Below are 22,654 nucleotides of genomic sequence, written 5' to 3' on the forward strand. Positions count from 1 at the left end.
TCAAACGGTAGAAAAGACTTTCACTTGGAATTGAAGTGGCAGCGATAGCGAAGTACTTCTGGGCGAGTGTACTTAAAAGCGGGTACGTGAAGCGACCAATGGACTGCCACCACTCAAAGGATCCTTGCCCCTTTCGAGAAGATGCTTTTCCGCTTAGTCTGTAACTTCTCTTTCAGAGGCAGATACCAAATGTGCGTTGTTCTTGTTCATCATTAGACCGTCGAAAGCTTTCCATACAGCGGATACCACCAGCGGACACGAACTCAACGCTGGCATGGCAGTGTCCTCGCTGGGCTCTACGCCAGCTGCGTGGGGCTCCCTTGTTACGATGTCTTTCAGCCAGATCATCAAGCCAGATGCCTGATAAACTGTGTCCTTAAAGCGTGGATGAAGAAACATGGCCAGATTCGCCACTTCATCAAATTCGCACTCAGCAAAACAAGTCTTGACACATTTTGCGAGATTGTTAGCGAACGCTGAGTTGCCTTTACAATCTTCGAGGCACTGCAGCGTCCCAAAAATCATTGGAATTTGACAGGACAATGAGGGGTACTTACGAGCACCTAAGATCACAGTTGAGTCAAATAAGGTCTTCATTGCCTCCAAAAACTCCACTGCATCTCTTCACTTTGCAGAGTTAAAGTTATCTAAGCTCGTGTCCGAAAGGGTGAGCTCAAGTCTGATGGACTCCTAGAGCTCAAGGAGCCTTGACAGCACAGGGTCTTGACTGTTCCATCTTGTGTGAACATCCTGCACAACATAGAGCACATCTTTGTTAAGCTACCTCTGCAGATCGTTCAGTCTTTTCTGTGCACTGTGGCTATGCTTGTAATGCACTGCGATCGCTTTCGCCTTCTTGCAGAGTCTGTTGAGTGCCGGAGTACACGACATTTCATTGCTGATCACTAGGTGCAGAGTGTGCGCAAAGCAGGCTCGCTGGAGCCAAGGCGGTCTCCTGGCAGACGCTCGGATATATCGGCCGCTGTTCGTCCCGATGTGCTTAACGCAGTCGATTGGTATCTCCCAGTCGGTGAATAGCTGCTCCAATGACACAGCTATGTTCACAGCCGCGCGACTCCGGCATATGTCGCGTGTTCAAAGTGAACTTTTCAAGTCGAACTTAACCGCAGGAAAATGACGCGAGAGGCTTACAAAACCCTCGTTGGCACGCGACGTCCAGATATCACTAAGAATAGCGAGAGTGTTTGTTCCGTGCTTTTCGAGGCTCGTGCCGTACCTTTGCTCTTGTGTCATTGTAATGCGCGTGATGAGCACACGTGACAATTTTGTTTCCGATGGCTGACTGCAGCACGACTGTACAGCTGCTTCGACCAGTGCTTTGAACTGATGTGGCAGAAATGGTGAAGAAATGAATGGCTGCCACGTTCTGGTGAAGTGTGTTTTCTTTCTTCTGAGACAATGAATGCTGTCTCTGCTGAAGTATATCGTCCAGTGTCGGTTGATTCTTCAACGAAGCGTTTGCGACAGCCTCTTTTTTGTACTCTTCCATCAACAAAGGGTGCTGTTTCATGTGATTTTGAACGGTAGTGGTCATTCCCGTTGGCATTTTAAGAGCATGATCACACGACTTGCACCGAGCTGTCGGCGGTGAGAGCTTTCTGTAGTGCCGCCAAAGGAGACTTCTTCCGGCTTTCTTTTCTTGCTTGCTCGGTGGCTCCTCATGTGCAGTTGATGCCATTCTTGGAGAACACACCTGATCGAGGGCTGTATCAGCACTGAGATAGTTGCAAACAGCGCAGTGGCCAAGTTAGCGTGTTTTGCGTTTGTCTCACGGAGACGCAGCATAGCAGGTAGCAAAGAGCCGGCGCTTACGTGAGAAAAGCGGGAACGCTAGACGGGAGTCGTCGATGGCGATGCAACGTTCTCCTCGGTCATATTTTTTCTTTGTAATTTCCAAACATCTAAAGATTGTCCAGGTAAGACTTTTGGGATACATATTTTATTACATATATTTACAGAGCCTTAAAGGACGTCATATATTGTTATGAAAGAGCCATGGAATACAGCTTCGTAAAAAGAAACTGAAGCTGATCGTGTCTCACGTGCGTCATGCAGATAGACTGAAACAGAGCATACAAATAAAGAGACGGTCATGTGAAGTTCTCTGTGAATAAACATGTTCTGAGGAGAATGCGGAGCAAGCATATAATTCGTTACTTGCTCAATTATTCCGTCTGTCAGAATATTCGTCGTTTCTATCGTTATTCGGCCCTCTTCGAATATACGGAAATTTCCGAATATGCATTTCTCGAATCGAATACGCTTCGAATAAGGAAAATATTCAATTCGTATTCGAAATTTCGAATATTCTCACAACCCTAATATATATATATATATATATATATATATATATATATATATATATATATGCGCACGTGCTAGCGCACAGGTAGGTACCGTTCATAATAAATTGCTCACGCCAATTGCGCCCCTAGACAGATGCGGGCGGCCTGGCCGCAAGTTAAGCTAGCGTTGAACGCCAATGGAAGGGCTTGAGGCGGCAAACATGCACGATTGCTGCCCCGTGACAAGGCCGGTCACTCGGTGTATCAACAGGTGTAACGCAGTAGTTCACTGGGGAGGCCTTTGTTTTTGTAGGGGCCAATGTACCGAAGCTGGAGCTTGTCAAATAAACCATGCAAGCATTCGCACAGGGGTCGAAAGCGCTACATTGTCGCTAGAGCGGTAGAAAACGACAGGGTGAGTGGCATTATGCCGACTCTTACGGACTCTTTCGCTCGCATGGTGGCAATGTTGTTAAAGACAGCACACAAACTGGTCCCCTATGAATGGCGAAGTGTTGACAGGACCAGAGAAGAAACATAGCAGGCTGAGGCTGGATGTTGACCGTAGCCCAGAAAAAGTTCCTGAAAAGGGGTTTCGCGGTGATCGCGGCACCGGAAGGAACTGGCACTGGAAAGAACACCATCGAGAGGCGCCGCAATAGTAGTAAATTTCTGGATTAAGTGTCGGAAGTATGAGGCAAGACCGAGGAAGTTACGAAGTTCTTTTGTACGAAGTAGGTGAAAAGTTGAGCAGTGCGGGAGTCTTATCTGGACCAAGTTGAATGCCGCATTTGTTAACAGGATGACAAAGAACTGTAATCGTTATGCTGGCGCAGCGGCATTTTTTGGTGTTTAATCGAACACCAACATTTCCAAGGCACGTGAGCACCTTGTCGAGGCGCTGTAAATGCTCAGGGAAAGTCGACGAAAAGGCGACAATGTCGTCGTGATAGCACATCCAAGTTTCCCACTTTAAGCCGCGAAGGACAGTATCAATCATTGCTTCAATTGTGGCGGGAGCATTGCATAAGTCTAAAGGCATTACGTTCAACTCTAAAGGCCATCAGAAGAAGAAAACGCGGTCTTTTTTTTTTGGCCAGCCTCGTGCAATGGATTGTGCCAATAGCCGGAACGAAGACCTAGGCTGGAGAAACACTGCGCCCCTTGCAAAGAATCCAGCGTGTCATCGATACGCGGCATCGGATAGACATACTTGCGCGTGATCCTATTTAGCGCGTGGTAGTCAACACAAAAGCCTGCCGATCGATCTTTCTTTTTCTACTAAAACGACGGATGATTATCAAGAACTTGGGGAGTAGCGTATGATGTACCTTTAGAGCATGTCGGTGACGTTCTCCTCCACGATTTGGTGCTCGGCTAAGGAGAAGCGGTAGGGACGAGGGTGCACAATAGTGCCGCCATTGGTCGCGATTCGATAGGATGGGACTCTCATCCACAATACATAAAAGGCTTTGCGGGTAAATCAACTACGTTAATGCTGTGCGGAGGCTGAAGTGTTTAACGACTGGAATACTCACGACGTATTTCAGTTTAAGAATATTAAACATACATTTGGAGAAAAAAAGGAAGACGAACCGTGAGAGGAATCTTGGACGTGAACATTTCGCACCTAAAGTGGCAACGACTCCCAAATGATCATGGTCACGTCAGAATTCGCCAATCATCATGCGTTCGATGAAGGGAAACTTAAGTGGGAACATAAATAATGTCCACGCGCCCTTCCTGCATAAAGTAAGATGGACAGCGCTTTGTAGTCGAGTATGCTGTCAAAATAGCAAGAATCTTTCAACAGTAGGAAATTAGAAAAAGAATCAGTTGACAAGAAGTTACCACGAGAAGTTAAATATAGGGGTGGGAGGATTTGCTATAAGTGCTTTAGGAAACCGACTTCCAGTTTCGTGGAAAATGTGGCAGCTGAAGGGAACAGTTTTGCTGCGGAGTAACAGTATTCAAAGCACAATGTAAACTTCAGCTGGAGGTAACTCAACAAACATTCAAAAAAGCGTCTTGCAGCAGGGCAGCCCAGTCCATTCGCGGCTCTATGTGAAGTTATGTAATAACAAATACATTAAGAGAGAGAGAAGGGGGGGGGGGTAGCTCATGAGTTTGATTTGCAACTTCGATGATTCACACAGTACAGGGATCTCTGTCCCTGCATTCGTCGTCGCGGGAATTTCATTCTTTGAATGATGGGAGTGGTAGTGAAGTTTGTGGCCTTGTGGCGGAAGCAGCACAGGTGAAGAAATTTTGGTGTCACATTTCAAGCGCATTACTGCACTGTTTCTCACAGTCTGCGCTTTGTTGATCTACTATCATGGACTAGTGTCTAGAAACAAAGCAGCCAGTTTTTTCTGACCATCGTGGCGAACTTTGAAATTACTTGAACTACTCGTAAATCAAACATGGCGTGGAATTCGCGACAAAGGATTGTGTAGTTAAACGTATGATACGTACCTACACCGCTCTTAACATTTTAATAGCTTTTTACACAAATGTGGCCCATAGTTGCCATTATTATTACTATATGGTATTTAAGAGATTATGCCGCCTTCAATTGGCACCCGCTACTCCTTTTCACATAGGTGTTAAAATCACAGTAAAAAAGATTCAAATCATAATTACACGAATTCCAGTCACATAAGCACGCTAGTACCACACTAAAACTGAAAGTCAACTCCAAATTATAAAAACACAAAGTCCAGCCACATAAGTCCACTACTTCCACGATGAAACTGAAAGTAAACTCAGAAACAGCAACACAAAGTCCATCGACATATGTGCACTAAAGTGAACGTAAAGTCCGCTCACATAACTAGAGACTGAAATCAGGGCACTTACGAAAGCACGGATTAGGTTTATTGGAAGGTACATAAAACCAGGTACTCAATTGGCCAAAATCGGGTCCAGAAAAAAAACCCCATGGAATTCGAATATGACATTCAAACACTCTACTCGATAGTTTCCAAAAATACTGCTCGCTTCCAGAAAGCTTTGAAGGGTCAGTAACGCTCGTCTTTCAAACAAGTATGTTGGCCAAGGACCTTTGAACTTCTTGAGGCTGAAGGGCATGCAGTCAAATGCCACTAAACTACATGCTAAGCGTTGTGTGTGTGCGTTGTGTCGCGGACATTCTACAAGAGGATGCCCGTTGTGTCCTTTTGTAATTGAGGTGGGTGCCTAGTGTGAGCTGACCAGATCTAATCCGACTCCTACTTTCCCCCTCCCCCTTCTCTGCATGCGCGGAAGGGTACAGCGGCCCTTGTCGGCTTGGGTCGCTTCTCCAAAGCGATATTCGCTCACCAAGCTATTCGCAGTCTCTTCTTTAACTTTTGCTTCACCGAAGATTGCGACAGACCAGGTCGCAATGACAGCAGCGGGCCGGCGAAGTAGAAGCTGAATATGAAGCAAATAGACTGCGCACGACACTCCTGCCGGTGACAGGGAAACTAATCTAGTAAGAAGTGACTTTGCTAAGCCGTAGCATACTTCAACGACGCCAAGGAATGTAAAACGTAAACAAGCCCATCGGTATTTCCTTGCGCAAAAGAATGAATACCATCTCAAGCCTAGTCTGCGGCGCTGTGCGCAGGTTATGGACGTAAGAGAGCATTTTCCTCATTCGAATCCTCACGTTGTTGCACTATTTTTCTGATTGTTGACCAAAGATGCCTGATCAAATTAGTTTTCATGCACGGCTTATCCTAAGGCAGGTGAATACTATAAGCAGCCGCACAAATATTACAAAAAATATTTCTTCCTTAGATAAACCTTTTTATTCATAGTAGTCATTCCCCGAGAACAGTATACAATGACACGTTGATGACGAAAAACAAAACTTACAGAGATAAAATATTTTAAGCCGCTGCGGCTTAATTCTTTAATCTTCTTTGCACCCACGATATCTGGTTATCTGTCCTTGGCTTGATAACTTATAACTGATTCATAATTAAAAAAAAAGAATAATAAAATCTATAAAATAATTATGAACATATCGATAAATATAGATCATGGCAACAGAGCGAAGAGAACCTTCAGTCACAACGTTTGCTTAAGTACTTCCAGAAGTTGCCTTCTTAGGTATAACGTGACATGAAACGCAACTTAAGTGACTGACCGGTTGGTTTCACACGAGGCTGTGATTGCGTTTTCTTCACGGGAATCCGTACAATGTGCACCTCTGTTGCGATTTTGGCTTTTCATGCCATGGCTACTGGTTGAGGGTCCTTATCAGCCCAGCCTTGAATAACATCTATGGAGCCTGTGTCTGTACAATAAATCAATAATCGCAGTTACTTATACGGCAAAATAACGCACTCATTTTTTTTAAACACTCTTGTTTTTAGGTTTCAAAGCTGCCCATTAGGAATAATGCCATTAGGTGACTATGAATTTAAATTTTTTGTGCAAGCAATGTCCGCCTCTTCGAGTCGACGAGCCCATGAAGTAGAATTGTGCCATCTGCCACAGGAAATCTTTAATAATTTATGAAAGTGTTCGCTGAAACACACGGTATGACGGCTTTCCTGTTAGAATTTGTACATGCGTGATGGAAAAGTTCCGCGGGCGTGCTCGGCGGAATGTTAAGCATGTGATTTGCGTTTCATACGCGGGCGCGGCTCGTTCACACCCGCAGAAGAGCGAAATATGGCACGCATTCTTGTTGCGCTTACATGAAGGAACGTCACAATTATTTTCGGTCACGTGGTGCTTGAAACGTGATACATGCCTCATTTACTTGCGCATAATGTACAAACTTACAACTTAGCGTGAGGTTCAGCATGGGATGTTTTAGTGTGCATCTTAAGTGTCATCATCGCGATCCTCGTGGGCATCATAGCGGAGCGTTGTCATGCGCTGACCTTGCTCCGGCACATGCAATGCGGGCTCATAAGACAGCATTGTGGAACAACCTATGGGGCCCTACATTTGTATGGAAACCGAAAAAAAACAGACTTAACGGAGTGGGTAATGGTGCACAATATAATGGCATCGCCCAGGAAAAGCCAAAGCCACCATTGTGAAAGCAAGCTCGCTTCACGGGAACCAGAAGTTGCTTTGTCGAAAATACAGTCTTTATCGCCTACAACTATATGCATTGTAAAGGAGATTTATTAGGGTTCGTAGCGACCGCCGGTTCTACGATGCACCGAGCAGTTCCCGTGCTTGAGCACGGGAACTGCTCGGTGCTGCTGCTGACCCAGTGCGCACGTTCGTTATCTTCCTTACAATGGCCCCGCGGAAATAAAGGAGCCATCCTGGCGACTTAGTTTTCTGGAAGCGCGGTAGAATGGTGATACGGCTTGAGACGCTGAATATGAACGACTTCGCGGCTACGACGTCGCATGTCGGACGGCGGCGTTAGCGGCTCAATCAGGTAATTCACGGGTGATATTCTCTCGAGAACGCGGTATGGCCCATCGTACTTCGGAAGAGGTTTGGAAGCTAGCCCAGGCGTGCGGTGTGGTACTAACAACCAGATGAGAGCGCCCGGGAGAAAAGTGGGAGTCGAGTTCTGGGCATCGTGAACGGCTTTTTGACGGTTCTGGTCGTCGGAGGTGAATCGACGGGCCAGCTGGCGACATTCCTCGGCGTGTCTGGCGGCTTCCGAGATCGGCAGGCATTCGGATGGGTCTGGCAGGTAGGGCAGAATGGTGTCGATTGTGTGCGAAGGATGACGGCCGTAAAGCAGGTAAAAGGATGAGAATCCGGTAGTGGCCTGAGTCGCGGTGTTGTATGCATAGGTGACAAACGGAATAGCGAGGTCCCAATTAGAGTGATCAGGTAAAACATACATGGCGAGCATGTCACCAAGAGTTATATAATAATATTTGGGGTTTTACGTGCCAAAACCACTTTCTGATTATGAGGCACGCCGTAGTGGAGGACTCCGGAAATTTTGACCACCTGGGGTTCTTTAACGTGCACCTAAATCTAAGCACACGGGTGTTTTCGCATTTCACCCCCATCGAAATGCGGCCGCCGTGGCCGGGATTCGATCCCGCGACCTCGTGCTCAGCAGCCCAACACCATAGCCACTGAGCAACCACGGCGGGTTCACCAAGAGTTCGATTAAAGCGTTCCGTGATACCGTTTGTCTGTGGGTGATAAGCAGTGGATTTACGATGCACAATAGCGCATTCAGCAAGCAGTTGTTCGATGACTTCAGATAGGAAGGCGCGGCCTCTGTCGATTAAAAGTTGACGTGGACCGCCATGACGAAAGAGAAAACGGTGAAGTATGAAATTGGCGACTTCCTGCGCTGTAGCATTTGGTAGAGCAGCGGTCTCCGCATAACGGGATAAGTGGTCTACCGCCACGATTATCCACCTGTTGCTGGTAAGAGTCAACGGAAGTGGCCCGTAGAGGTCTATGCCCACGCGATCAAAGGATCCGGATGGGCATTGCAAAGGCTGGAGTTCACCGGCGGAGTTGTGCGGTGGCGCTTTACGGCGTTAGCACTCACGACAAGAGCGGACGAATGTTCGAACAAATTGTACATTCCCCGCCAGTAATAGCGGTGTCGAAGTCTTTCGTAGGTTTTGAAGAGTCCCGCGTGGCCACACTGAGGGTTGACGTGGAACGAGGAGCAGAGCTCTGATCGCAAGGTTCTCGGAATGACGAGTAACCAGGTGCGTCCCTCTGGGGCATAGTTGCGTCGATATAGTAGCTGGTCGCGAATCGCAAAATGAGGCACTTGGCGCCGAAGCGTACGTGACGCTGGAACTTTCGACGTATCCGAGAGAAGGTCGAGCAGAGATGCAGTCCAGGGATCATTACGCTGTGCAGCAGCGATAGTGTCAACGTCCAGAGAGGATAATGTGCTCTCGCCGGAAGAGTCGTGACTGGCCATCGGGGGAAGCGGTGATCGGGATAGCGCGTCAGGGTCGGAGTGCTTTCGCCCGGAACGGTAAACCACGCGGATGTCATATTCTCGGATTCGCAATGCCCAGCGGGCAAGGTGGCCGGATGGATTTTTGAGCGTCGACAGCCAACATAGTGCGTGGTGGTCGGTCACTAAGTCAAGCGATCGGCCGTTTAAATATGGGCGAAACTTGCCAAGCACCCACACAATAGCCAAACACTCCTTTTCTGTAAGGCTGTAATTTGTTTCCGCATTGGTTAACGTGCGACTCGCGTATGCGATGAGGTATTCTGTGTGGCCAGGTTGACCCTATGCCAACACAGCACTAAAGTCTACACCCCTTGCATCGGTATGGATTTCGGTTGGCGCTTGAGGGTCAAAATGGCGAAGAATGGGTGGCGTCGTGAGAAGACGGCGCAAGGTTGCGAAGGCGTTGTCACACGCTGGAGACCATGATGAGAGATCTCTAGCGCCACCAAGAATCTGCGTGAGAGGCGATATAATTGACGCAAAGTTTCGAACGAATCGTCGGAAGTAAGAGCAGAGGCGGATAAAACTGTGTAGCTGTTTCATAGTGGTAGGTTTTGGGAACGCAGTAACAGCACTTAGCTTCTCGGGATCGGGGCGAATGCCCTCCTTTGACACGACATGGCCTAAAATTGTGAGCTGACGAAGAGCAAATCTACACTTCTTCAGGTTAAGTTGCAACCCGGCGTTGGTCAAGCAAGTGAGTACGTGCTGGAGGCGGAGCAGGTGCGTTGCGAATTCAGGGGTGAACACCACAATGTCGTCAATATAGCAAAGACAGATTTTCCATTTGAGGCCACGTAGAACATTATCCATCATTCTTTCGAACATAGCAGGGGCGTTGCAAAGTCCGAAAGGCATGACGGTGAATTCATACAAGTCGTCTGGTGTAACAAAGGCAGTTTTCGGGCGATCGGCCTCTGCCATCGGAACCTGCCAGTAGCCTGACCGCAAATCCAGCGAAGAAAAGAACTCGGCTCCCTGTAAACAGTCCAGAGCATCATCGATGCGTGGTAATGAGTAGACGTCCTTCAGCGTGATGTTATTCAATCGTCGAAAATCAACACAGAAGTGGATGGAACCGTCTTTTTTTTTGTGACGAGGACCACGGGAGAGGCCCATGGGTTTTGGGAAGGTCGAATGACACCTCGCCGGAGCATGTCATCGACCTGGTCTGCAATGACGCGACGTTCCGTAGCAGACACGCGATATGGTCTTTGTCGCAGCGGTGAGTGAGAGCCAGTGTCGATGTAATGCTCGACCGTCGATGCACGGCCAAGAGATGGTTGCGCAACGTCGAAAGAACGGCGGAAGTGCTGAAGGAGTGCGAGAAGTTGAGATCGTTGCGAATGAGTCAGGTCTTCGGCGATGAATGGGCTGAACACACCAGTCCATGTTATGTCGGGTACGGAGAGGGCACTCTCAGTTCATGGACGGCAGCAGAAGGCACTTCGTCGAGGACGGAGACAATTCGTGTTGAATCGACCGACTCGACGTAACCAAGGCATTCGCGGCGGAGCAGTGATAGTGGCGATGAAAGATGATTGTAAATGGGCATCGTGCTGACACCGGCGGCAAGGTCAAGAGCTGCAAAGGGCAAAGGAAGCGCTTTTCGCGTAACAAAGTGATGAGAGGGCATAAAGAAGACCGTCCCGTCGGATATGATACTACAGAAGACTGGTACGAAAGCTGAAGAGCACGGAGGAATGCAGGTGTCTTCTTTCACGACAATTTTAGCGGCAAGATGAGCATCGACGGAGGCCAGGTCACCAAGGTGGAACAGTTCAATCTCAGCCCGAGCGCAATTGATGATGGAATTGTGGCGTGAGAGAAAATCCCATCCTAGTATAACGGCGTGGGAGCACGATGAAAGAACTATGAATTCAATCGCGTACAAAACGTCCTGTATGGTCACACGGGCAGTACAAGCAGCGGCAGGGCGAATGGGCTGAGCACTCGCCGTTCGGAGCGACAATCCAGACAGAGACGTCGTCACTTTACGAAGCGAACGGCAAAATCTTGCATCCATAACTGAAATAGCGGCACCGGTATCGATGAGGGCGACTGTAGTGACATCTCCGATAAACACATCAATGACATTTGCAGGTAAAGGAGGAGGACTTCGGCATGTCGACACTTGCGCAGTTCTTGCCTCAGGAACTGCGTCGTCTAGTCTCCCTCTTCGTTAGAGACGGGCCGTCGACGCATGGGGGAAAGCGATCGGCGACGTGGGGAGGGTGACCGGACGCGTTCGAAGCGAGGACGGCGATCAGTCTGGGAGCAAGCTGGTGATGGGTCGAATGGTAAGGCGCATTTGAATCAGGCAGCACATAGGGCGCGCGGCGATTGCCATCGAACGCCTGCGATCGGCGGCGGCAGAACCTGGCGACATGACCTGGATACCTACAGGCGAAGCACATAGGGCGCTTGTCAGGTGTACGCCACGGGTTAGTGACGGCAGTGGTGGTCTAGGGGACGGTAGGGGAAGGGCGGTGAACCGGCTGCTGGAAGCGACGCACGGGCACAGTTCTAGGGGCCATTGCAGCAACCGTAGCGTAAGTGAGTGGCGTAGTCACGACATCTTGCTGGTGAACAGCCGGCAGCGCTTCCGCGACCTCTTCATGGATCACGTTACGGAGGTGAGACGGCAAAGTGCTGGCAGACTCCTGAGTAACGGACACCAGAGATGGCTGTCGTGCTACTTCTTCGCGGACGAAATCCTTGATTTGGGTTATCAGGGAGGCTTGTTCTGGGCCGGTGGTCAGACTGCAGAGTGACGTCGCATTAGGTGTGTGATGTCGCCTTGTCAGAGCTCGCTGCTTACGCAACTCATCATAGCTCTGGCACAAGCTGATGACGTCGCCAACAGTGCGTGGGTCCTTGGCCAGAAACATCTGGAACGCGTCATCATCGATTCCCTTCATGACGTGCTTAATCTTTTCCGCTTCCGTCATGGCACCGTTCGCGCGCCTGCACAAATCTAGAATGTCTTCTATATAGCTGGTGAATGTCTCACCCGTGTCCTGTGCGCGTGTACGCAAACGCTGCTCGGCTCGGAGTTTCCTGACGGCGGGTCGGTCAAATACTTCTGTAATCGAAGTCCTGAACGCCGACCACGTTCGGATATCCCTCTCATGATTTCTGAACCAGAGACTGGCCACGCCCGCGAGATAGAATGACACGTAAGCCAGTTTATCTGAGTCATTCCATTTGTCATGAACGCTCACCCACTCGTAGAATGACAGCCACGCCTCAACGTCGTTGTCGTCGGTTCCGCTGAAGATGGGAGGCTCCCGTTGGCGAACGGTGCCAGGGCAAGGGACGGGTGGCGGTGGAAGAGTCTGCTGATCGGCGTCCGGCATGGCAGAGGGTAGCGTCCGAGAACGGAGTTCCAGGATGGTAGAGTGGAACGTTACCCAGCACGGCTCCACCACTTGTAAGGGAGATTTATTAGGGTTCGTAGCGACCACCGGTTCTACGATGCACCGAGCTGTTCCCGAGCTCGAGCTTCTGCTGCGCGCTTGATGCTGCCGGTGCTGCTGACCCAGTGCGCACGTTCGTTATCTTCCTTACTATATATATATATATATATATATATATATATATATATATATATATATATATATATATATATATAGATATAGATATAGACGCCTCTGAAGAAAAAAAATTACAAATTACTACAGATTATAATGCAAGAATTCTGTCGGTTTACATGCGACAATCACGATTTGGTTATGAGGCACGGCGTAACGGGGGACTGCCGACTAATTGCGACTAACTACGTGGGGATATTTAACCTGCCCCCAATATACGACACACCGACGTTTTGCATTTCGCCCCATCAAAGTACGGCCGCCGTGGCCACGATTCGATACCGCAACCTCTTGCTTAACACTGCAACACTATAGCCGATAAGATACCGCAGCAAGTGCGTCGGAACTAGCTATGTATGAGGCTCTTTGGCGTTTAGCTCTGTGTCATCTAGCACCGGCGCCGCGAGGCATGCGGGTCGCCTCAAAATGCATTGCGAGCGGGTGCGTGCGAACGGTGAGCAATGCGTCATCTGGCGGCCAGACTCCTTTCCAGCGCTTCTTTTTGGACGGAGTGCGCTATGTAGTGGCACTGCCGGGAAGTCCACGTGGGCGTAGCGTCATGGTATCCTGGATTTGCGTGCACCGGCTGGTTTTTCTCTGGCCGTCCCAATCACCGCACCTCGCAGCTGAAAAAAACTGCAATGCAGTGCGGGCGCCCGGCTAAACCGGGAGGGCGCTGTAGCCGAGGGTTAACTAGGGATACTGTGCCAGTGGAAGTGAAGTTTGAAGGCAGACTGATGGAGGTCTCAATGTGCGCATTGCCTCTTTTATTCACTTCTTGCGGAGCATTGTCACAGCCACGGGGAAGGAGCAGCGTCCAGATCTTTCAGATGCAATAAAGGTAAGTTTTTGTTGGTGCATTTATTTTGGTATATACGCATGTACTTATATATGCACTTGTAGTTCTTTCCACCACGACCTTGCAAACGAAAGTGCTAAGGGCTAAGGGTAATTGGGAGCAGGTATGACGCAGGTCGCTAAGAAAACTTATGAGCCGACTCACTCACACTCACTCCGATTGGACCGCGAGTGCGAGCGTCGCTGAGTAAAATTTTGATATGATCCTGCGTTAGACTTAAGCAAAACATCAACTTCGTTAGTGGGTTATAACTGTATTGTGATTATATGGACAATATTAAAAAAATTCCAACGATAATATCGTTGCGCCGTAGCAAAGTGAAAACTTGAGATTTGCATAAGTATCCCTAGGTGATTTGGTTTCTTGCACTTAATCCACTTTAATCCCCTTGAATGCACTTTAGGTTACCTTTATGCACGTTTTTTCACATTAATTCACTTCACATCACTTTATTTCATCTTGCTCTCATTTCACAACTCTACCTTAACTCACTTTGCTCTAATTAGTGCAAATTTATTCCACCATAATAGAACTGAGTCCATTTATTTCCCCCTAATGCACTTTAATTCACCTTCATTCACTCTACCTTAATTCACGTTACTCCTCGTTAGAGGGACATTAAAGGCAAATATTAATATTTATGTAAAACTGAAGTCACAGCTGGCTGCTCCAGAGGCTCTGAGGTTTCCATGTTATCGCGAACAGAGCCTTAGTAATCCTGCTCTTAAAGGAAATGCCGAACACGAATAGACATTCACACGGGACATTCAAGTACATGCCGAATGATGAAGGGACTCTTTTAAAAGTGTCACTAGTGCTGAACCATTCGTTATAAAAACATAATTGCATTACAAGACGAAAGAAACGCTACTTGTCCAGTTCTACTTCATTAAAAGAAAAAAAAAAAGAACCTGACATCTTTGACAACGACGCGGGCAGCCGATAGGTTTCGTGTTCGCCGGAATGTGCGCCCCATGCGCTTTCTCGCTTCTTTAGTTTCGCTATCGCGTAGTGCAGCGCTGGTTTTGCTGGCTTGCGAAACTCGCACAAACTGTAACTAGCAGGGGATTCCACTTCTATGTGATGTCGTGCTGTGCCCGAATGAAGCGCGCCCCCTGACCAAAAGCAGCTGTCGCGGCAAATCCACCGGTCTGTCTTGGCTTGCGTTCTCCATAGCCGCGCGTTTGCACTTTGTGCGAAAAACCTACCGCCATCTGTCGGGCTTCATTTTCCTCACCGACGGCAGCAAAGAGCGGGGTTGGCGTATGCATCGCCACCCCTTTCCGGTTTGGTGGCGGGAGATTTGAATTGCGGTAAAGGCTTTCGGGCCGATCAGATGTAATTTTTACGTAAACTAAGTCTTTTCTCAACACGAAAGAAACGCTTAGATGTTTCTCGAGTATTATTTAAACAGTCAGCATAGACTTATTGTTTGCCTTTAGTGGCCCTTTAAGTAACCTTAATCTAACTTGTGCTAACTTTATTTCACTTTACCTCGCTATAATTCACCTCAATTGACTTTAGTTCACATTACATGTATACTAATTAACGTTGCAATAATATACCATCTTCTGTATTACTACTGAAGTCATACAAGAGGCTGATGACGTCACCTCATCCCAGTTCGCTGCGCTACCACGCGTGTAACGACCGCAGACATTATGCCGACCGCACCATTAGCCGGCTACGCAGGCGGGCCGGACTAAGCACGTGGTGCAGCGTTGGCGTATACTGTGGTTCGTTATTGATCGGCGAATTTCAGCAAGCATGTCATCCGCGAAACTGTAGCCTTCGCCGAGTTTGTTAAGAATATCAGCAGACGATGCCGGCATTCTGCGTACCTGGCTGCATAGGTGGCTATCGGAACGATGTCGACCGTTCGGCGCGCCACTTTTTCTGTGCTCCCAGCAATGCGACGCTTCGCTCGGCGTGGAACAAAGCGATTCCTCGTGCCGAGCGGGAACTCTCTGCGAAATCCACGGCACGCGCTCGTGCCACTGCGCCCGCGTTCATCGTCGTCTTCCACAGCTGGCTGCGTTGCCGTTCATCACCCCAGCGCAGAATTTCACTTCTGTCGTCGTAATGGGGAGGCCATGTTTACGGGGGTATGAGCCATTGCTTGAGGAAGTATGAGCCACTCATTGTCTTACGTAACGGGCAGGTTTAATTTGAAGAACTTCAATTTCGAAGAATCATAAGCGCCAAATAGCGGGCGAAGGTGCGCAACCACGCCGCCAAGCAAACTCGAGACATCGAACGCAAGCGACAACGGCGGACTGCGGGCATACCGTAAGTGACGTCGTTCTCTCCGTCACAGCCGATCGTGTGTGTAACCTTATAATTGAGAAATACCTTAATGAGCCCTCGGGATTAACTCAGTGATAAACACAGGGGCCGCACGTTTCAGCTTCGCTGGTTAACCGCCTTCACGGAGTGGAAGAGCCGACGATTTCTTTATTTTTTTTTGTGGCTTGTGTGTTCAAAGACTGACCTCATCTTTCTTTTTGTATCGCTTCTTTGGCGTGGTGAGAAGCTTTGGCGGGGATGAAGAGCAGCCCACATCACGCACTTTGGTCAGATCTTCAGGCTCCTGAGCCTGGACAGCGCGAAACGTTAAGACGACAGGAAGAAACACACATTAAGAAACGCAGCTCCTGCGCTTCGCTATATGCGTTTCTTCCTTTCGTGCAGTTTACCCTTCTTTCAGTGGGAACCAACTGGCCCGATAAATCTTATTGCTGTAGGTGGATACTGCTTTCTCATGGCATCACTAATTCGCACAAAGGATGACGCCAGCGAGCGTGAAACACGTGCAAACTGCCCGTCCGCACGAGCGCAAGGCTGCGGCGAGGCGTCTGCAGTGGAGCTCGATGGAACGGCGCTCCCATCTGGCGGCTGTCACAGAAGTGGCGATAGCGGGTGTAAGCGCGCGGACGGAGAGTTTTACAACTGAAGCTAGTCTAGTAACGTTGGGCCCAACATATAATAATGAAAACAAGCTTACATAAACGCGGTGCAGAGTGCGGCAAATAAGTGTTTCAGTCAGTCCCCTTTTCCTCAGAATGTGGAGCCAGGAGTTTAAAATCTTTTAAGCTATCATCATCAGGAGCACTGTTCTAGGATTACTTTTCACACGCTGTGGTCATTGCCCGGTCACTCTAGCGTGGTTCAGGGCTTTTTCTTAGGCAGGCTGAAGCACGGGCAGTCAAAAAACAATAGTCTCACGGTCTGCTTATCGCCATATTTGTCACGTGGCGAGCTCTTTGCGATTGCGGCGTTGAAAGCAATCATCGTCAGCCTGCTTTTATGTCCACTTCAGGACGAAGGCTTCTACCTACGCTCTCCAATTACCCCTGTCCTCCGCAAACGTGTTCCAACTGACGCCTGGGAATTTCCCAATTTCGTCAGCTTATGTAGTATTCTGTCGTCCTTGGGCGCACATCCCGACTCTAGAGGCTGACTGGCTTGCCTGAAGTCTTGTTCCCTTGCTAGCCTATTGATCATTATCTTTGTCCCCTGCATATTATTCTTGAACCCCGCTCTTATAATCTCCCTGTTAACGTCCTCAATCATTTGTTGTAACTCATCCCCAGTGTTGCTGAAAAAGACAACGTTATCTGCAAACCTAAAGTTGCCGATATATTCAACGTTGATCCTCACTCCCAAACCTTCTCCAGTTTAATAGCTTGAATACTTTATCCAAGCATGCAGTGAATAGCATTGGAGGGATTTTCTTTTCTGATGGAGAACCAATGTAGGTGAGGAATTTTTGTAGACATTTTGCAAGATATTTACGCAAGCCTCCTGCAGTCCCAGATTACATAGTGCCTCTATGACTGCTCGTATCCTACTAAATAGAATGCCTTTTCATAATCTATGACGGCAATATATAGAGCTTGATTGTGCTCTGCAGATTTATCGATTCCCTGATTGATGACATGGAAGTTATCAATTGTAGAGTATCCCTTCCTGAAGCCAGCCTGCTATCTTCATTGGCTGAAGTGCTAACGTTATTCTAATGTAAAATATGTCGAAGAATATATCGCACAATATAGCAAGTAAGGTAATGGGCCTAATAGTTGTCAATTCTTAACCTATCTTTTTTTATTGATAAGTATAATGTTGGAATTCTTCCAGGTCTCTGAAATCCTTGAAGACGTGAATTTTTTGTATAAAGGGCCGAAAGCTTTTCAACCATATTGTCTGTTCGAACTTCGATTAAATCATCTGTTATTTCATCTTCTGCTGCCGCTTTTCCCCATTTCATGGCAAGCAAGGCCCTTTATAAGTTCATGTTATAGAAGGAGCCTCTGCAACCTGTTCATTACTACTTCGAGTGGAAGCACCATGGCTGGTCTGCTGGGTACTACACTGGTCAGTGTATAATTGTTCCGCTTGTTTTGCTATGTGTTGAAAAAAGCTTATGATATTACCCTGCGTGCATTTTTCATTGCTTCCTCGGTCTTTCCCACGTAATAATTTCCAATATCCCTTACTTTGCCCTTGCTGATAATATTTAACCATTCCACAAAATGTATGCGACCTCTTGAGCTACTTTCATGCTTTCTCGTATCTGTATTAGGTCCTTTGTTACTTGGGTGAGCTTACGTACTGGTTGCCTTGGCGCCTTACCTCCTACTTCAATTGACGCTTATGAAGCAAGCCTAGTTGCGGTATCATTGGTTACCCCTATGCCATCTTCATCTCTATGTCCTAAGGAACAATATGTGTTCGTGAAGACCATGTTGATCAACAGACAGCCAAGAAGTTGCTTCTATGTCTGTGTAAGGTGTTTTATGTGTACAGAATGCAGTTGAAGTTCAGCGTCTGTCATGTATGGTTCCTTGTTTGTTATCGTCGTTCACGCTGCCCGTTAATACGAGCCCGGAAGCGTTACTTAAGCTTGTCGTTTCGAAGGTAAAAGTCGCACTTGCATAAGCGGACTCGAACGGTACGTACCGACGAGTGGTTGAAATTTGGATGAGCTCCACGACGCCACAGTGAACCCACGTGGAGGCGAGCAAAGTTGCTTAATCAAACGTTCCTTTCATTGATTTCGTATCTAAATTATATTTCAATAATTTCACAAATAAAGGTATTGAGGGGACCTACCTGAGTTAGTGGGCACTAGCCTTCCACACACCTTTGATACGCCTGCCTTTGAATAGGTCTAGCGCAAGTTTTAGAGAATGTCTGTGATTGTGAACGACCACAATACGCATCGTGCGGACGATATTTAAGACCCTAATGCACCAGCCTTCATCATCGGAGTCATGACCGCGTCGCATGTTTCCAGATTCAGAAAAAAAAACTGGGTATTGCGCTACAAAGCTTGATGACGGAAGACGGTAGAGAACCGTCGGTGGTGTTTTGGCCCGAGTTGGCCAGATTGAAAACCATTCCTGGTAATCAAGTGGCACAGCCTGTTGCGCGCCTTCCTGCCTTCGTAGAAGGAACGAAGGAAGGATTGTAGAGGACGAGTGTGAACCGCGACTTTCGCGAACGTGGACAAAGCGTCGCGCGTCTCATGCTTTATACCAAACCTCTCTATAACTCTTCGAGAAAGAATCTGTTGGAGGTTCTCGCACCATGCGAATCACTGCTTGGTGCTACAAATCAGCAGCGCTCCTCCTAAATGCGTGGTACTCCTTACCACTTCTTACAGAGCGGACTACTCCGATAGGCCTGAACATTGAACTAAGTGCAACTTCTTGAGCTGGTCAGGGCACGCACCTTTCCAATGCCCCGAACTGGTCCCGGGTCATGGGAGGGTCGACACAATTCCACTTATTTCTCTTTATTTATGTTCATTTTTGCGTAATAAACACTTTTTTCTTGCTTTCTGGCTAAGCTGGCATTGCAATCTCACAGTTCTCACATTTACTTTTGCTTCTTCGAACCTACTGTGAACATACAGACGAAGCCAGTAAATAGAAATATAGCCGGCGCCACCGATGAACAAACCAGGCATTTGTTTTGAAACCACTAGTGTTGAGGACTAGGAGAGTTGGTATTGTGTTATAGAATTGGTACAGTGCCACAAGGAAAGAAAGAAACAAGCCGAGATGGCTAGAAGGAGGAAAAAAGCGCTGATTTCCAACTGTCTTTATTAGCAGATTGCACGACATATATAGCCCCAAAAAAGCATCAAGCAATGTGGTCACCATACGTCAGAAAACGGTACAACTAAAACATCACTAAAGCATCATAAGTCATCGAGCATGCACACTTCGGTCAAGCACGGCTAAACTGATGAAGACTTGTTACTTTTTTTTTCCCTAAATGTATTTAAGGGGAGCTTGGTGCCTAGGTGTGGCGCCGGCCACTCCTATTTTTTTACATGATAGTTATCGTCGGAAAGGCGTGAACAATCACAAAATAGGACTAACAAGCATGTCAACGAACTTTTACCTACTAAGGGTTAGCCCTGCGATATAAATAAATGCTCGCTCCAGCAGAAGAGTTCACATGGCATAAGTACTAAGGAAACCGAAGCGCTCACACGCAACACATGAGTTCAAACAGCGTAAGTGTTCGCAAAAGCAAAATGTTCACCCAGAAAATGTTCGGAATTTGCGAATTAGGTCCCTCTTAAATGCTGCACTCTAAATACAACAAATACAAATGCTACATAAACACGAAGACAAAATATACATGTATCTAAAGGTTCCTGTTACTAATAACAATGCGAGCAATAACTATTACGATTTCGTACTTTTGTGATAATGTTCATTCATTCAAAAAGTGTACTAAGGCACGCGCATCAGTGAATTGATGTTTTTCTGTTGGGCATGTACCTAAATTTTTTCCTAAGGATAGTGGCCATCTATCCAAGCTATTTCGTTTTTCTAAAACATTCTCAGGGGGAACTATAATATTTTTAAAATGTAGAAGAAGGTGGTATATGTCCCCTTCAGCCTCTTCAGATCAGCTTGTTGCACTGTTAGTTTTCTTACCCTAAATAGGAAACTTTTAGCATAAGCAATGCCCAGCCGAAGCCTATGAACTGTTGTTTCAACATATCGGCTAATTTTAAATGGTATATTGAATATTATTTCAGGGTCAACAACATATAATTGAGAGTTCTGCGCATCATTTATGAACCAAGTTAATATGGACGATGTACTACATAGCTTGTCCAATAGGCATCCGCATCACTAGCAGCTAGAGGAAGTAGAGATAATTGATTCTCCTGATGTGCGGAACGTGCCATGTGATCAGTTATTAAATTTGTTATCAATTCACCGTGACTTGAAATCCATTGGAAACTTATGTCGTGCTCTAGGTATTTCGCTATGACTTATGTCTTCTGTACTTCGCACAGGCACGTACCCAGGGGGCGGCCCGGGGGGGCCCGGGCCCACCCCGAAATCAAGTGGCATACCCCCCCCCCCCCCCCCCACCCATGCCACCACTCCTCACACATTCCTAAAGCGCCGCCAGATCAATGTTGAGGCTTCGCAGCTGTTCATCGGTCAGCTGCCTTTTTCACTCCTTTTAGATGATGGTAGTTATCGGCATCTCTTGTAATGTGAAGGACAGTTTTCTCGTAGATTCCGCACCCGCGCGATTAACTCGAGATGCGTTCAGTTGTCACCATCTATTCAACTATCACGCGCATAGCTGTTGTTTTTGTTAGTTCAACCTTCTTTGTTTAGGCTGATCCTGGGACCATGAGAAGGATGCGGCTGTTACTCAGCTGGTCTGTACTCTCATGGAACGACTTGCGGCCGGAGAAAACGTCAATTGCATTTAACTTATCCCTTTGCTTCATTGTTTTCTTGAGTTACGGCTCACCCCGACGCTGGCAGATGCCCGGAACCATATACACGTGATATGGGTTAGATAAGGTGGGAAATAAAATATAGTGAAAGAGCGTGCATCATCAAACCCTGCAATAACCCTTAAACCCATAAGCAAGATGACTGTCGCCCGTTACCTCGTCTGTTTTTCCCTAACTGTATAGCACTTTTCGTGCAAAATTGGCAACTGGAAACAAATATCGCAAGGAGTTGAGAAATTAAGCGATCTACTAAGGGAGAGCCAAGGCAACAACCAAACTGCAAGCAAAAGCGAATAATAAAAAAGTTAACCGTTGTTTATGAGAATATTTATGGGTCAACATCTTTTTATTTAAAAAGGAAGTAGAGAAAAGGCCGCCGGAAGTGGAGAACGATTACTTGTTTTGAATACGCTTCTACAGTTATCGGTCGAACCACCTCACGTAGCCACTTCTCTGCTGTGCTTATGTGGGTGTTTTTCTAACCTTTCGCAGTGAGCGCAGTACGTCTAGAATAGCAGAGTCCTGCGCTCTACGCGGTAGTATGGGACTGGCGGCCGCACAGCGTTACGCAATTCGCGGAACTGTCAAAACTGATCAACAAGGCGAAAATAACTGATATTCGAAACTATAACATGAGAAAGACTGAAGAAGCCGTAAAAAATGACCGCAGCCTGAAATCAGTAAAAAAGAAACCTGGAATAGGGCAAACCATGATGTTTGCACTAAAAGATAAGAAGGATAATGTCATCAGCTATCTCGAAGATATAGTAAAAGCGGCGGAAAAATTCTAAGCTGACATGTATACAGTAGCCAGAGGAGTCACGATAGTTCACTTAGAAACAGTAATGAATAGGATACAGAAACTCTCCTATAACTAGCGATGAGGTCAGAAGGGCCCTGCAAGACATGAAACGATGAAGAGCGGCAGGATAAGGTGGAAGGAAGGAAGGAAGGAAAACTTTATTTGGTCCTGCAAGTAGTGATAATTAATCACTAAGCGGGCCGCTCCCACGTCGGGACCGGAAGGCCAAGCCTCACGGCCACATCGTGAGCCTGCTGGACCACCCAGAATTGTCCATCCATGTCCGGGCTGCGAAGTGCAGCCTCAATAACAGTCGATTTAATCAAAGATGGAGGAGACATAATGCTTGGAAAACTGGCGGCTCTTTATACGAAGTGTCTATCGACTGCAAGGGTCCC

This window comes from Dermacentor albipictus, chromosome 2 (genome assembly GCF_038994185.2).
Source record: "Dermacentor albipictus isolate Rhodes 1998 colony chromosome 2, USDA_Dalb.pri_finalv2, whole genome shotgun sequence".
In the NCBI taxonomy this organism is placed as follows: domain Eukaryota; kingdom Metazoa; phylum Arthropoda; class Arachnida; order Ixodida; family Ixodidae; genus Dermacentor; species Dermacentor albipictus.